Consider the following 12,199-nt stretch of genomic DNA (forward strand, 5'->3'; position numbering starts at 1 on the left):
TTCATGTCCACTCACTTGTAGCTCTTTTCTGGGCTTTGCTGTCTCATGCATCGGGTTTATTTTGCAGCACATGTGCAATTAGTGTTAATCAGTGCAATTCATTTGTATTTTGTCACTTCTCTCAAAGAGCAAGATCGCTGCAGTTTTCTTATACCTTGCATACACAAATATAAAGATATATACAAACACTCAATACAGCTTTAAAGTATCTGTTAACTATTTGTTTTACTCCAACTATAGACGCTCTCAGTGGACGCTGAGCGGAGACGTGGTGCAGCAGCTGGAGGGCAGCGCGGCCACATCCAGAGGACGGCTGCATTTTACATGCAGCCGGCTTAGTGGAGCATGACGTCGTCCCTCTGCCTCTCCATCTTCTCCCAGTTCACACTGAATGGTTGATCTTTAAAAGAAGGGGGGCCTCCCCCTCCCTCTTCTTGCTCTTGATGCTTTGCCCCCATTGTTCTCCTGCCTTCACACACACACACACACACACACACACACACACACACACACACACACACACACACACACACACACTGGGACAAAACAATGCCTGAACCATGAATGAAGCAGCCACCATAGGGGAGAGTTGTAAGCTGTTGGCGCCCAGACTAGTGCTGACTCTCTCTCTCTCTCTCTCTCTCTCTCTCTCTCTCTCTCTCTTTCTTTCTTCGTCTCCAGCTCATTTATCTCTCTCTCCATCATCCATGTGTATATATATATGGAAAAGCTTGTGCGCATCACGTTGTGTTCTCAGCGGCTTTAGCGCGCAAATGAACCCCCGAGAAGATAATTTTCTCTAAACCCTCTTAACTGGGGGATGAAATTTAGGGCGGCGGCGGCGGGGGAGGGGGGGAGGGAGGGGGGCTGGTAGTGGTCTTCATAGTTGCTAGGGGCAACCATAGGGGGGAGGGAGTGAGGTAGAAGGCGTCCTGTGCGCCCGTGTGTGTGTGTGTGTGTGTGTTTGTGTGTGTGTGTGTTTGTGTGTGTGTGTGTTTGTGTGTGTGTGTGTTTGTGTGTGTGTGTGTGTGTGTGTGTGTGTGTGTTGGGGGGAGGGGGGGGTGTCTACCAACGTCCCGCTACGAAACCCCTCGCGCCAATTCCATCCCTCACAATTGGCCGAGAGAGAAAGAGAGAGAGAGAGAGAGAGAGAGAGAGAGAGAGAGAGAGAGAGAGAGAGAGAGAGAGAGAGAGACTAGAAATAAAGAGATTCAACCAGTGAGAGAGAGACCTAGGCACAGACGGGGGTGTGAGAGAGAGAGAGAGAGAGAGAGAGAGAGAGAGAGAGAGAGAGAGAGAGAGAGAGAGAGAGAGAGAGAGAGAGAGAGAGAGAGAGAGAGAGAGGATGGCTGGTAGGATTTAGCCCGGCAGCGTCTTTTCCCGTCCAACACATCAAGCTTATTACCTTTCTCTCCACGCGCTTGGAAACGGATTTACGCGCACGAAAGGAGGTTTGTTTGGCTCACTTATTTATCTTTCCTCTGCTCTCATCATCACCCCGTTCTTTGCATTCATCTCTTTTTCATCTATTTCTTTTTCTCACCTCCTTGAATGAACCCTTTTAATCGCCCCGCCGTTCACCGTGCTGAGGCTACAGGTCGAGGGAACACGTTTAATGGCGATTAGCCGGCGGGTAATTAGCCGTTAACGGGCAAATTAACCTGCTGGTCGTAGTAGTGGGAGTGGAGAGCTGTAGCTGACTGGGGGCTGCGGGAGGGACTGCTTTGTGTCGGTGCTGGAGGGTCTGCGGTGTGCGAGAGGAGACGGAGCGGTGGCGGAGGGGACAATGAGCCAGGCTGTTGTTTGGCGGTGCGGCGCGCGCGGGTTTGAGCCCCAAAAACATTGATCCTGCTGCTTCTGGACGCAAAAAAAAAAACATGAACTAGAATTATGTCAATGTAATGCTTTAGTCAATCACATGGCCCGGCTCCATCCCTCAGCCCGGCTTCGGTCTGGCGCGTGCGGGTGCGCGCGCGCGTGTGTGCGTGTGTGTGTGTGTGTGTGTGTGTGTGTGTGTGTGTGTGTGTGTCTGCACGCGGCTCCTTCTTATGAAGCAACACATGCACTTCAAATATATGTTATCATGTACATGTGGGCCTCAACAGAGGGCTTTATGATATGTATTATATTATTTAATATACTCCGGTGCATCTGACACGTGAGTCTGTCATCTGTTCGTGTGTGTGTGTGTGTGTGTGTGTGTGTGTGTGTGTGTGTGTGTGCGTGTGTACATGCATGTGTGTCTATAGAAAAGCACCCAACTCCAAAGGTGCATGCATGTTATCGTGTTCAGCAGCCATCTTCGTTGTCTCCGACGAAGCGCGTTTAAGAGGCGCGCACATGGCGACAGACAGACTGAAACACATCATAATCACAGGCGGCGGCCATGTGCGAGACGCGCAAACCAGGTCAGCGCGAGGAGAGAGAGGCACGCGGGGTTCTTTACGGGGAATCTAACTCACAATTCATCTTCTCGTGATTATTGTTATCATCATTATTATTATTGACTGCTGCAGTATCTTTTCGATAAGCAGGTTTTGAAGGGAGGAGTATGCAGCCCATCATCCCCACAATAGACAAGGGAGCTGCTTGTTGGGAATTTGGCGCTTCACTTGTTTTGCTCAATGAGGAATTCAATGTGAGCCTCTCTCTCTCTCTCTCTCTCTCTCTCTCTCTCTCTCTCTCTCTCTCTCTCTCTCTCTGTTGTTGTTGATGTCCTCCGTGAACCTCTTCCCTCGCTGCTCTCTTATCACCATCATTATTAGTACTCGATTGACTGATTAATTGATCATTTAACGGATGCCCAATGTGCAATTGTGACGTCACACTCGGTCTATTGTTCCCCCCTGTGTAGATGTGAGGAAGAAGAAGAAACGCGTTTAAATCGGCTCATTAACCCAAACGACATGTTGAGTTGTGTATAATGCTGCTCCAGTAAATCAAGAAGGTCAATTGTATGAATTTGTTTATTTCTCCTCTGATATTTATAAAATATTACAGCGGAGACTTTTATCATTATTGCTGTGAAACCTGTTATATAGTCTATAAAATAAAAAGGAATTATGTATTTATCTATTATTTTTTATTTTTTGGAGGAATAAAAACATGTCGCCATATTAGAAGCTTTTTGCCCCCCAAAATGGAGGGGGAGGATGCTCAGAGCAGCTCATCAGCGATGCAAATTAGCTTTCCCCCTTAACGGGGACTCGGGCACCTGCTGTCTCGAGCATGCGCGCGCGGCTGGATGGCTGACTGGCTTCCTCCTCCTCCTCCTCAGCCTCTGGAACGCGCCTCCCTCCCTCTTTCTCATTAGAATTATGCTCCTTATCCGCTGCGCGCACGCGCTATTGGAGCTTTGACGGATATAAACAAAAAAAATAGAAGCAGAGCTCGAGCGCTCTACTCTCCTACTTCATAATATGCTGTGTGTGTCTCGCGCTCTCAAGCCGCGGCCGCCTTCAGTAACAAAAGGAGGGGAGGACATGAAAAGAGGGCGATTTTGGAGGGAGAAATAAAATACACGGGATGAGGTGATTTAAAAGGAAGTACAGAGATAAAGGAGACAAATGGAGGATGGGAGGGGGAGATGGACGTTTTGAGCATTCCATTCCACTCCACTAATAAATGCAACTGTAATGTAATTTAAGTGTTTAGTGAGCTGGTATTTCTCCAGCCATCTTTACCACATCGTCATTCTCTACATTGATACAGCAGCCTCACTGGTGGGTGTCCAGGAGGAGTTGCATTCATTAACACAACCTTACAGTATGTTGTAAACCATTTATTACACATGATCCTAAGACCAACAGTACAAACCGATCTCAAATGAAAAGCAGACGCACTAGCTTTAAAACCAATGCAGCGCACGTTCTCACATCACGTCTGACCCTTTAACGTGAAAGTTGGGCCATAAGACGTCTACGGGGCGTCTGACCTCTCGTGTGGACTTGTTGACCCCAAACATCAGACACATCACCTGGATGCAGGATGCTGGGCCTCATCACATGTAGCTCAGAGAATACATGCAACATGTCATTGTTAAGTAACACTGCTTTACGGTCGTGGATATATTCAACAGCCCAGTGGACATGAGACACAAACGAGATACAAGCGAGACAAATTAGGGAAACAGAGAAGAAGAAGAGTGGGATGTTAGGACAATGAGAGGAGGAGAATGTAAAGAGGGACATGACAGGAATGAGGAGGAGCAAAGGATGGATGATGGACTTACAGAGAATAGAAAGGACAGGACATGTACAAAGGAAAGGTGGGACCAAGATTGAAAATGGGAGGATGACAGGACAAATCAAAGGATAGCAGAGTTATGACAAGAGACAGAACATCATTTGAGAAGAATGAAATAGAGTGGCGAGGAGGAGGAGACAAGACAGAATGAGAAGGAAATGGTAGAAGGCAGTAATGAAGTTGACCAGAGAGGAAAGCAGTAAGGAGACGAAAGGGAGGATGGGGGAAATGTGGACATGTGGAAGTAGGAAAGAGGAGACGACGAAGGAAACTGGGATAACTGATGCTAGAGGAAAAGGGAGAAGTTGAAGAGGGAAAGGAGACATGTTAAAGCAGAAGATGGGGATTCCAGTAAAATAAATATTAATGAAAAGAAAGAGGACAGGAGACAATTTCAGGACGAGAGATTTAAGACAAGCGGTTGAGAGAGAGGACAGGAAATGAAAGGAGTAGGAGAGAGAGAGCAAGTGTGGAGAGGAGGTGAAAGGAGGACACATTTAAAAGGCAGATAAAAGAAGATGAATGAAAGGAGTAAGTGCTGGATGACAGCGGGCGGATGAGCAATGGAGAAAAGAAGAGGAAGAAACTGGAGGGGAAAGCTGGGAGAGACATAACCGTTCTGTGGGCATGAACTACACATGGAGCTGATACGGCAGGTGAAGAGGAGGAGGAGGAGGAGGAGGAGGAGGAGGAGGAAGAGGAGGAGGAGGAGGAGGAGGAGGTGCATTCAGCGTCGGCCTCGCGCACGCCAGCGCACCGCAAAAAATCCTGCCGAGCAGATGGAGGAAAATGGTTGATTAGACGTGGAACATGGCGTCCGCTGTGGCAAGAGGAGGAAACTGCTCAGTAATGTACAGCACATTACACTCTGCTCCTTTCCCCTTCTCAACGCCACATGGAACCAGCGTGTCCTGGAGAAGCAATTCCCTTCACCCCGAGTGTCAAGTTTCCCTTGGTGTGGCCACCTTTGCCTTTCCCCCAGCCTCTGGGTTGATACAGACTGGCTGAGCCTAAACAACGGCCCCCTCATCAAACACGCGTGAAGCCGCACCTGCGGGCTCTCCCTGAAGGTTATTGTTTCATTTCATGAAGGTGTGACGAGCGTCCGTGGGTCAGCTGAGGTGAGCTTTGTTTCATAACCAAAACACTGAAGGAGACGCTCATCCTGGTGTCTCTGAATATTCAGCCCATTGACTCTGGTGCTCATTTGGCAAAGCATCTGCATGCAGGCTGAATACTTACCTTTCCAGTACGCAGCAGCAACAACATCAGCTGGAGTTTACGTTTGGCCAAGTACAGTGTGTCATTGTGAAAGCCATCACATTACAGTGTCATAATTCTGCCGTGACGGTGATGGATCATGCAGCTCCGGAAGATTTCAGGTCTCTGCAAGCTGTTTTGTTGTACTGTCGAGAAATGACGGAAGCCCACTGGCTGTGTGTATGAAACCCACGCCGGCCGTGGTCGCATGTGCTTCAGCAGCAGGAGCTCAGTCCGTGGGGACCTGAGTCTTCCCCATGGATCCCAGGACGGAACGAGGAGGTAGCTGGAGAGCTGGCCGTTCCTCCTGGGCACTGCGCCCTGCATTGTAATGCTGTTAGTACTGTTAACTGCACCCTAGTATACAATGTGTACTAGCAAGCTCAAAACGCATCCAACTTTAACACACGTTGCTCTCGCTTCGTTTTTAGGTCGAACAGTTGAATGCATTATGGAAACGCTTTTACCAAATATGTTTGACGTTCACATGACTCATCCGCCGTTTCTGCTGTCAGCGTCTTCCCGGATGTTTATTTATATGTTCTTCATCTCAACATTACCAATCGCTGACATGAAAGAATATTTCAAACTTGTCCAATTGGTGAAAACCTCCTGAAGACCTCTCAACAATTATTCTCTCGTTGATGGTTAGATGAAACGTGGCAACTTGTTTTCTTCCAGTTTTGCAAGCTCTATTTCTTTGTCTACTTGTGGATTACGTCCATTCATTGGAAGAAAAGGATGGTTCGTCATTTTGTACACAGTCTCCTTCAATTGAGACTCCCGTATTTGTGACTTTAGGAAGCCTTGATATTGAGACTTTAATAAAGCCCTAAAAGTGAAAAGTGCGGACATGCTGCTCATCTGAGCCTGACACTTGTATGTTATCTGTCTCTCTGGAGATGCACCTAATTGGTGCTGACATCATTAGCAATAATTGAATTGAAGGAGTTTTGTCAGAATTTTTATAATCATTTAATTGTTTAAGCCATTAATCACGAAAACACCCGCTGGTTCCGATCTGCAGCTTTTATGTGTTTCGCGTGATTGTAAAGTGAATATCTGACGCAATAAGTGATTTGAAGACTTCACCTCGTGCTCTGGGAAACTATGAAGGAAATAGTTGGGGATGATATTTAGAGCCAAATGATGAATTGCTTTATCAAGAATAATAATCAACGGATTATTTGCTATTGAAAACAATAGTTTGGTGCGGCTTCAGTGGATTTGTCTCCATCGAGGTGCTTGGTTGCCTCATGGCAGACAATAACTGGACGTTTACAGTCCAGCGTCTGCACGTCTCCCATCCAGAGAGCTGGAGAAGACAACGGCATGACATGGTGCACAGTTTAGATGTTGCACAGAAGAGATTATTTGATCAGAAATAAAATATGTGTGTGAGGGGAGCTCTGCTGGAAGACTTAGGAGGTAACATCAAATCGGTATTAAGCTACACAGACAGATAGCATGGCCATGGATGAAATACTTAGCTGGCTTCCCAAATCAGTCTCTTCCCCCTCACTCTGCATGTGTGTGTGTGTGTGTGTGTGTGTGTGTGTGTGTGTGTGTGTGTGTGTCCAAATCCTAACCGGCATGCCTGTTAGCTGTGGAAAACAGGGTCAGCCTGGAGAAGAAAAAAGAGAAAGAGGGAGAGAGCACATGATGGGCAGATAAAGGCTTGTCTGTGTCTGAGGGAGAAGAGAGCAAGGAGGATGAGTGGAGGAGGAGGAGGAGGAGGAGGAGGAGGAGGAGGAGGAGGAGGAGGAGGAGGAGGAGGAGGACAGCGTGATGAAGGGGCCTCTCTGTTGAAGGAGGGAGTCGCGGCTCTATAGAAGGCTCCCATGGCGATCAGAAACAAGGCATTTAGTCTGCGAGTTGGCCTCTGTAACGCCGTAATAGGCTCTTATAATGATGCCACTATGGACAGCTCGGCGAAAAAAGAAAACCCAGAATGCCTTGAAACTGGGGGCTTGTTGTGAGGAATGCCTGTGGTAGGATGGAGGTGGATGAACTGGTGGGAGATTGGTAGCAAGAGACAGCCTGATCCGGGTGAGAGTTTGGGGCCGGAACGGGAAAACCTGAACATTAGAGCATCTGATGAGCCCCGCTCAAATCTGTAGTCCCCCTGCAATCCTGACTTGGTGAGAATATGCAGTGGGTGTATGGGTTCAGCCTCCGCCGGGTCGCTGAGGTTCAAGATTGTATAAACCAGAGGTGGGTGGGAGAGAGTGAGGTTGGATAAAAGGAGGAGGAGGGTCTGAGATCTCAACCGCGTCTTCCATAAATCACGTTGATTTACGACTAATGTGCAACAGCAAATACGCTTTGAAGGAAACGTAATGATATCTGGATTCCATTTGTTATCAACAAAAGTGGATAACACTCATTAAATGATCTGCCGAAGGCTCACTGACAACGCATTTCATTGGTTTTCCCACGATGTCGACCTTTTGAGTCACTCTACACGGTCACTTGTTAAACCCCCAACACCAACTACAGCTGCAAGTTATTAGAAGTGATGGCGACCACTGGACTGATGCAAAGATGCTTCTGCTTGGAGCGGCCATTTAAACCCTCTGAGTCTCTGTCATGGTGCTTGATGTTCTGGACGTGAACACTTAGTTGAAGCATCTGGTGATGTGTTTGCTGTAACTTAACACGCCAAATGCATGTCTGTATCTGGCCAGTAAACATGGGCTCACTTGCTAATGTATTCTACTCAGTCACTAATAGGACACAGATCTGGAAAGTGTTGCATTTGCCATCTTTGGTGCGTAATTCACTTCGCAGTATACTGTTGCCGAACTGCATGCGCTTATGTACGTCATCATTGATGTTTATCCTTCGCAGCGACGAAAGCTGAAGTAAAGATTACATGTAATGTGTTTAAGATTCACGAAAGATCATGCTTTTCATTTATTAAATTCTGAAATCATATGTTGACGGAACATTTAACTAAATCCAAGATCTTTCCCAAACCTAAACCAAGGTGCTTTTGTCCTGCCTGTCCCTACCACTTGTGTGCGTTACCAAAACACCCAAATCCATCCCATCAACACAACCCGGGAACCAATTATGTTTCCTTCCAAACATAACACAATTGTATTGTAATCGGGAGTATTTAAATGTTAGAAACTATTAGTTGAAAGTGAATTATTTGGCTTAATGGAAAAAGAGCTGTAATGTGACCGGTCTACAGTTTGAGAAGTGAGTTTGATTGCTACATCAGGACAGAAAGTGCACAGTTGGAATTGAGATTGATTTTTGGAAACAGACAATAATGGAGATCCAGTTAGCTTTGGGTCCACGATGCATTTCTGCTTCCACTCGCCTACGGTTCCAGCCATCCAGCAGATTTCAAATTGCAAATGCTGTGTCTTTTGTTTTGGAGACTTTCCTGCAGCTTTATTCAATCAGGACTGAGCTGGAATTATTAGACAAACAGTTGCAACAACAACCAAAAAGGAATTATTTTGCTTTTGGGGAAATGACAAAGTTGGACATTCAGTAGGAAGACATGTTTGAGTTTTGGCAGATGGTTCTCAATGGATTCATTTCAGTCTACCTCCTGTGCAGGATTCTTTTTAATAAACCAAATACATCATCCATTCTTTCCCTGACTATAATACCACTGGAACGAACCTAGAAGATACATGACAGCCTTACATTCACCAATTGGTCTGTTTAAATTGCTGTAAACGGTTATGTTTCACAGACAGGGCATGTGATGGATTATAAATATGACATTAGGTCAGTTGTGTTTGTAAATTCGGACAAAGATGTCGTCAAGATTCACGAGAAAAGTTGATTTATTTTCTTGACACAATGAAGCCTAAATTGGGTTTAGAAACTATTAGATTTGACACAATAATTAAAAATATGTCATAGCTGCTCTTGTTCAAAAATAACTAGTGCTTACACATAGCACGGCTATGATGGAGGACGACGTTTAAACTCTCTCATGTTGGATCCTGAGATAAAGTCATGCGGCTGCTTTGAGGTCCCTGTTCGTCATGACCTGTATTCATTCTCATAAAAAGAAATACCTGAAAGAACATCTGAAAAAGTTAACGTGTTTCAGGATGTCCAACAGGACTCTGTTTACTTTAGTGGCTGTGGGTTTCTCAGAGTGAGAATCTGAATCATAAAACTACCAAGTATATGCTTGCACACACAAATGATTTGACTCGGTGATGGGCATATAGCCATAATTAAAGATAGGAGTATGAACATGTTAAATATAATATGAAATATGATGTGTATGTTAAAATATGTCTGTTCTGTACAGTTCAACATGGCATGACTAACGTCACTCCGCCTCTGCTTTTGATGTGTTTTGGGCGCAACTATCCTCAAGCCAATTCGATTCTTTTCCCTTTTCATGATCAGGATCGTCTGTTCGATCCCCGGCTCCTCCAGTGTCTTTGGGCATTCGACCCTAACTGGCTCCCGAAGGCTGAGTCATTGGTGTGTGAACTAGTTTAGATCCTGATGGGCCAGCGGCACCTTGCATGGCAGCTCGTTCAGCGTGTCCAGGTTCTTACGTCATGGAAAACCTGGAAAAGTCATTGAATTTTAAAATGGTTATTTCCAGGCCTGGAAAAGTCCTTAAAAATTTGAAAGTTTGAAATAATGAATATGCTTTTAAAAGAAAGACGCTCAAAATATAAGCAGGCATACATACAGGTTTATTCTTTTCATCAAACTATTCAACGGCGCTTTGACTAGAGATGCTCTTTAAGACTACATATTCTTTGAAATCACATATTCAGCGGTGGTTTGTGCTCGTTCGTTTAGCAGTTGACTTGCACAGGTCCATTTGGAGGATGACATCAAACTATCTACAACTACAATCTAAAGCAGAAGCCAAATGCAGCTTGTGTATTTTAGCGGTTCGACCTGCAGCCAGGCCGGCCGGTTAGAAGCCGCTCATACTCATGTATGATGTCTCAGGTCGTGTGTTGCCCTGCTGCCTGTATATCCTCCTTCACATGTAAACCTGTGTGAGCGCTTTGCGTGCAGCCTCTTTTGAGCCCTCTGATAGATTTAACAGGCTTAAATCAAGTGCCATGTAATTTGAAACTGTATTGCTCCCTGCAGGGAAATCCTCTTTTCTCTCGACCCTTGACTCTCAGGGGTTAGAGGTCAGAGGTGAGTCAGCTACAGAGAAAAGAAAGAGGACAACAGTGCAGGTCTAGGGTTTTGCTCGAGGACACGTCGGCAGGTGTTTGTTACATCACCCTGCAGCTCTGCCAGCATGTTAAAGGCGCAATCTGGGCTGTTAAACAAAACACAGGACTTGAATCGGAGTTTCACTTTGTTTCCTGCATTCTGGTGACTTTTGAGGAAAGAAAATAGCAAAATAATACAATACCCTGCAACAGATTTCTTTTAAATCTTCAAATACTTTTAATACAGAGTTATTCTCTTGCGGGAATTTGTGTGATTCTCTGGCATGAACTAATATATCGTTTGTATTCGTTTTGTCACTAATTTGTTTTTGGCCCCTGCTTGAGTATTACCTTTTCTTAGTACTCTCTATTTCTCTCACACTCACTGAAGGTCCTTTCAGACAAAACGCAAATACTGCGCTTTTCTTTTTACTGTTATTTGGCCAGGATCATCTCATTGAGGTTTTGATTCTCTTTAGACAAAGGTCCTGGCAAAAGTGGCAGCGTATACGAGTCACTACTTAACAAAACAGACAACAGCCTTAAAAAAAAGAGAAAAAGAAACCTGCAAAAAAGAAAAAAAACATATGATGAAAGGGGGGGAAGTAATTAATCAGGAGAAGGAAATGAAAAACATCAATCATGAGGGTCGTGAGCCTTCATTTTGATATTTATTCAGTTTTGATATATGTATAAATGCAATATAACATAAGGCTATGTGACGGTGCAATTCAATTCAATTCAATTCAGTTTATTTTGTATAGCCCAACATCACAAATACAAGTTTGCCTCGGAGGGCTTTACAATCTGTACACGACATCCCTGTCCCGGGACCTCACATCGGATCAGGAAAAACTCCCCCAAAAAGATAGTAAAAACCCTTTCACAGGGAAAAGAAAGGGGAAGAAACCTGAGGGAGAGCAACAGAGGAGGATCCCTCTCCCCGAATGGACAGAAGCAATAGATGTCATGTGGCCAGAATGAATAACGTAACGGAGTTACAGCACATTACATGAATGTGACAGAAATGATTCATATAATGAGTAGTAGGCATGGTCCACGATCCAGATAGCCACGATCCATTAAGCAGAAGAAGGTAGAGAGGAGGGGCATCCCAGGGGCAGTGGGAGGAGAAAGCAGGGCCATGGCAGCTGGCAGGACCGGCTCCAGGCCAGTTGCATCAGCAGGGCCATGGTTGTATCAGCAGGGCCATGGTTGTATCAGCAGGGCCATGGTTGCATCAGCAGGGCCATGGTTGTATCAGCAGGGCCATGGTTGCATCAGCAGGGCCATGGTTGCATCAGCAGGGCCATGGTTGTATCAGCAGGGCCATAGTTGTATCAGCAGGGCCATGGTTGCATCAGCAGGGCCATGGTTGCATCAGCAGGGCCATGGTTGCATCAGCAGGGCCAACCAGGGGGAGGACCGCGGTCCTCCCCCTGGTTCCAGGCAGCCACGAATCCATGGAAAAAGAAAGTAGAGTTAGTAATATGCATTGAAGAGACAATCATTTATCCAGAAGG

The 12,199-nt window shown here is 45.7% G+C and overlaps 1 protein-coding gene across 1 annotated transcript in view; it reads left to right on the forward strand.

Moving 5' to 3' along the window:
• Positions 1 to 1,347: 1,347 nt before the first annotated feature.
• Positions 1,348 to 12,199, forward strand: part of LOC306742043 (uncharacterized protein) — a gene marked incomplete at its 3' end in the record, with an annotated part of 31,015 nt that continues 20,163 nt past the window's right edge. Inside the window, exon 1 of the mRNA XM_079224384.1 lies at positions 1,348 to 1,451. The remainder of the gene's footprint in view (positions 1,452 to 12,199) is intronic.

This window comes from Taurulus bubalis (genome assembly GCF_910589615.1).
Source record: "Taurulus bubalis genome assembly, chromosome: 10".
Lineage (NCBI taxonomy): Eukaryota > Metazoa > Chordata > Actinopteri > Perciformes > Cottidae > Taurulus > Taurulus bubalis.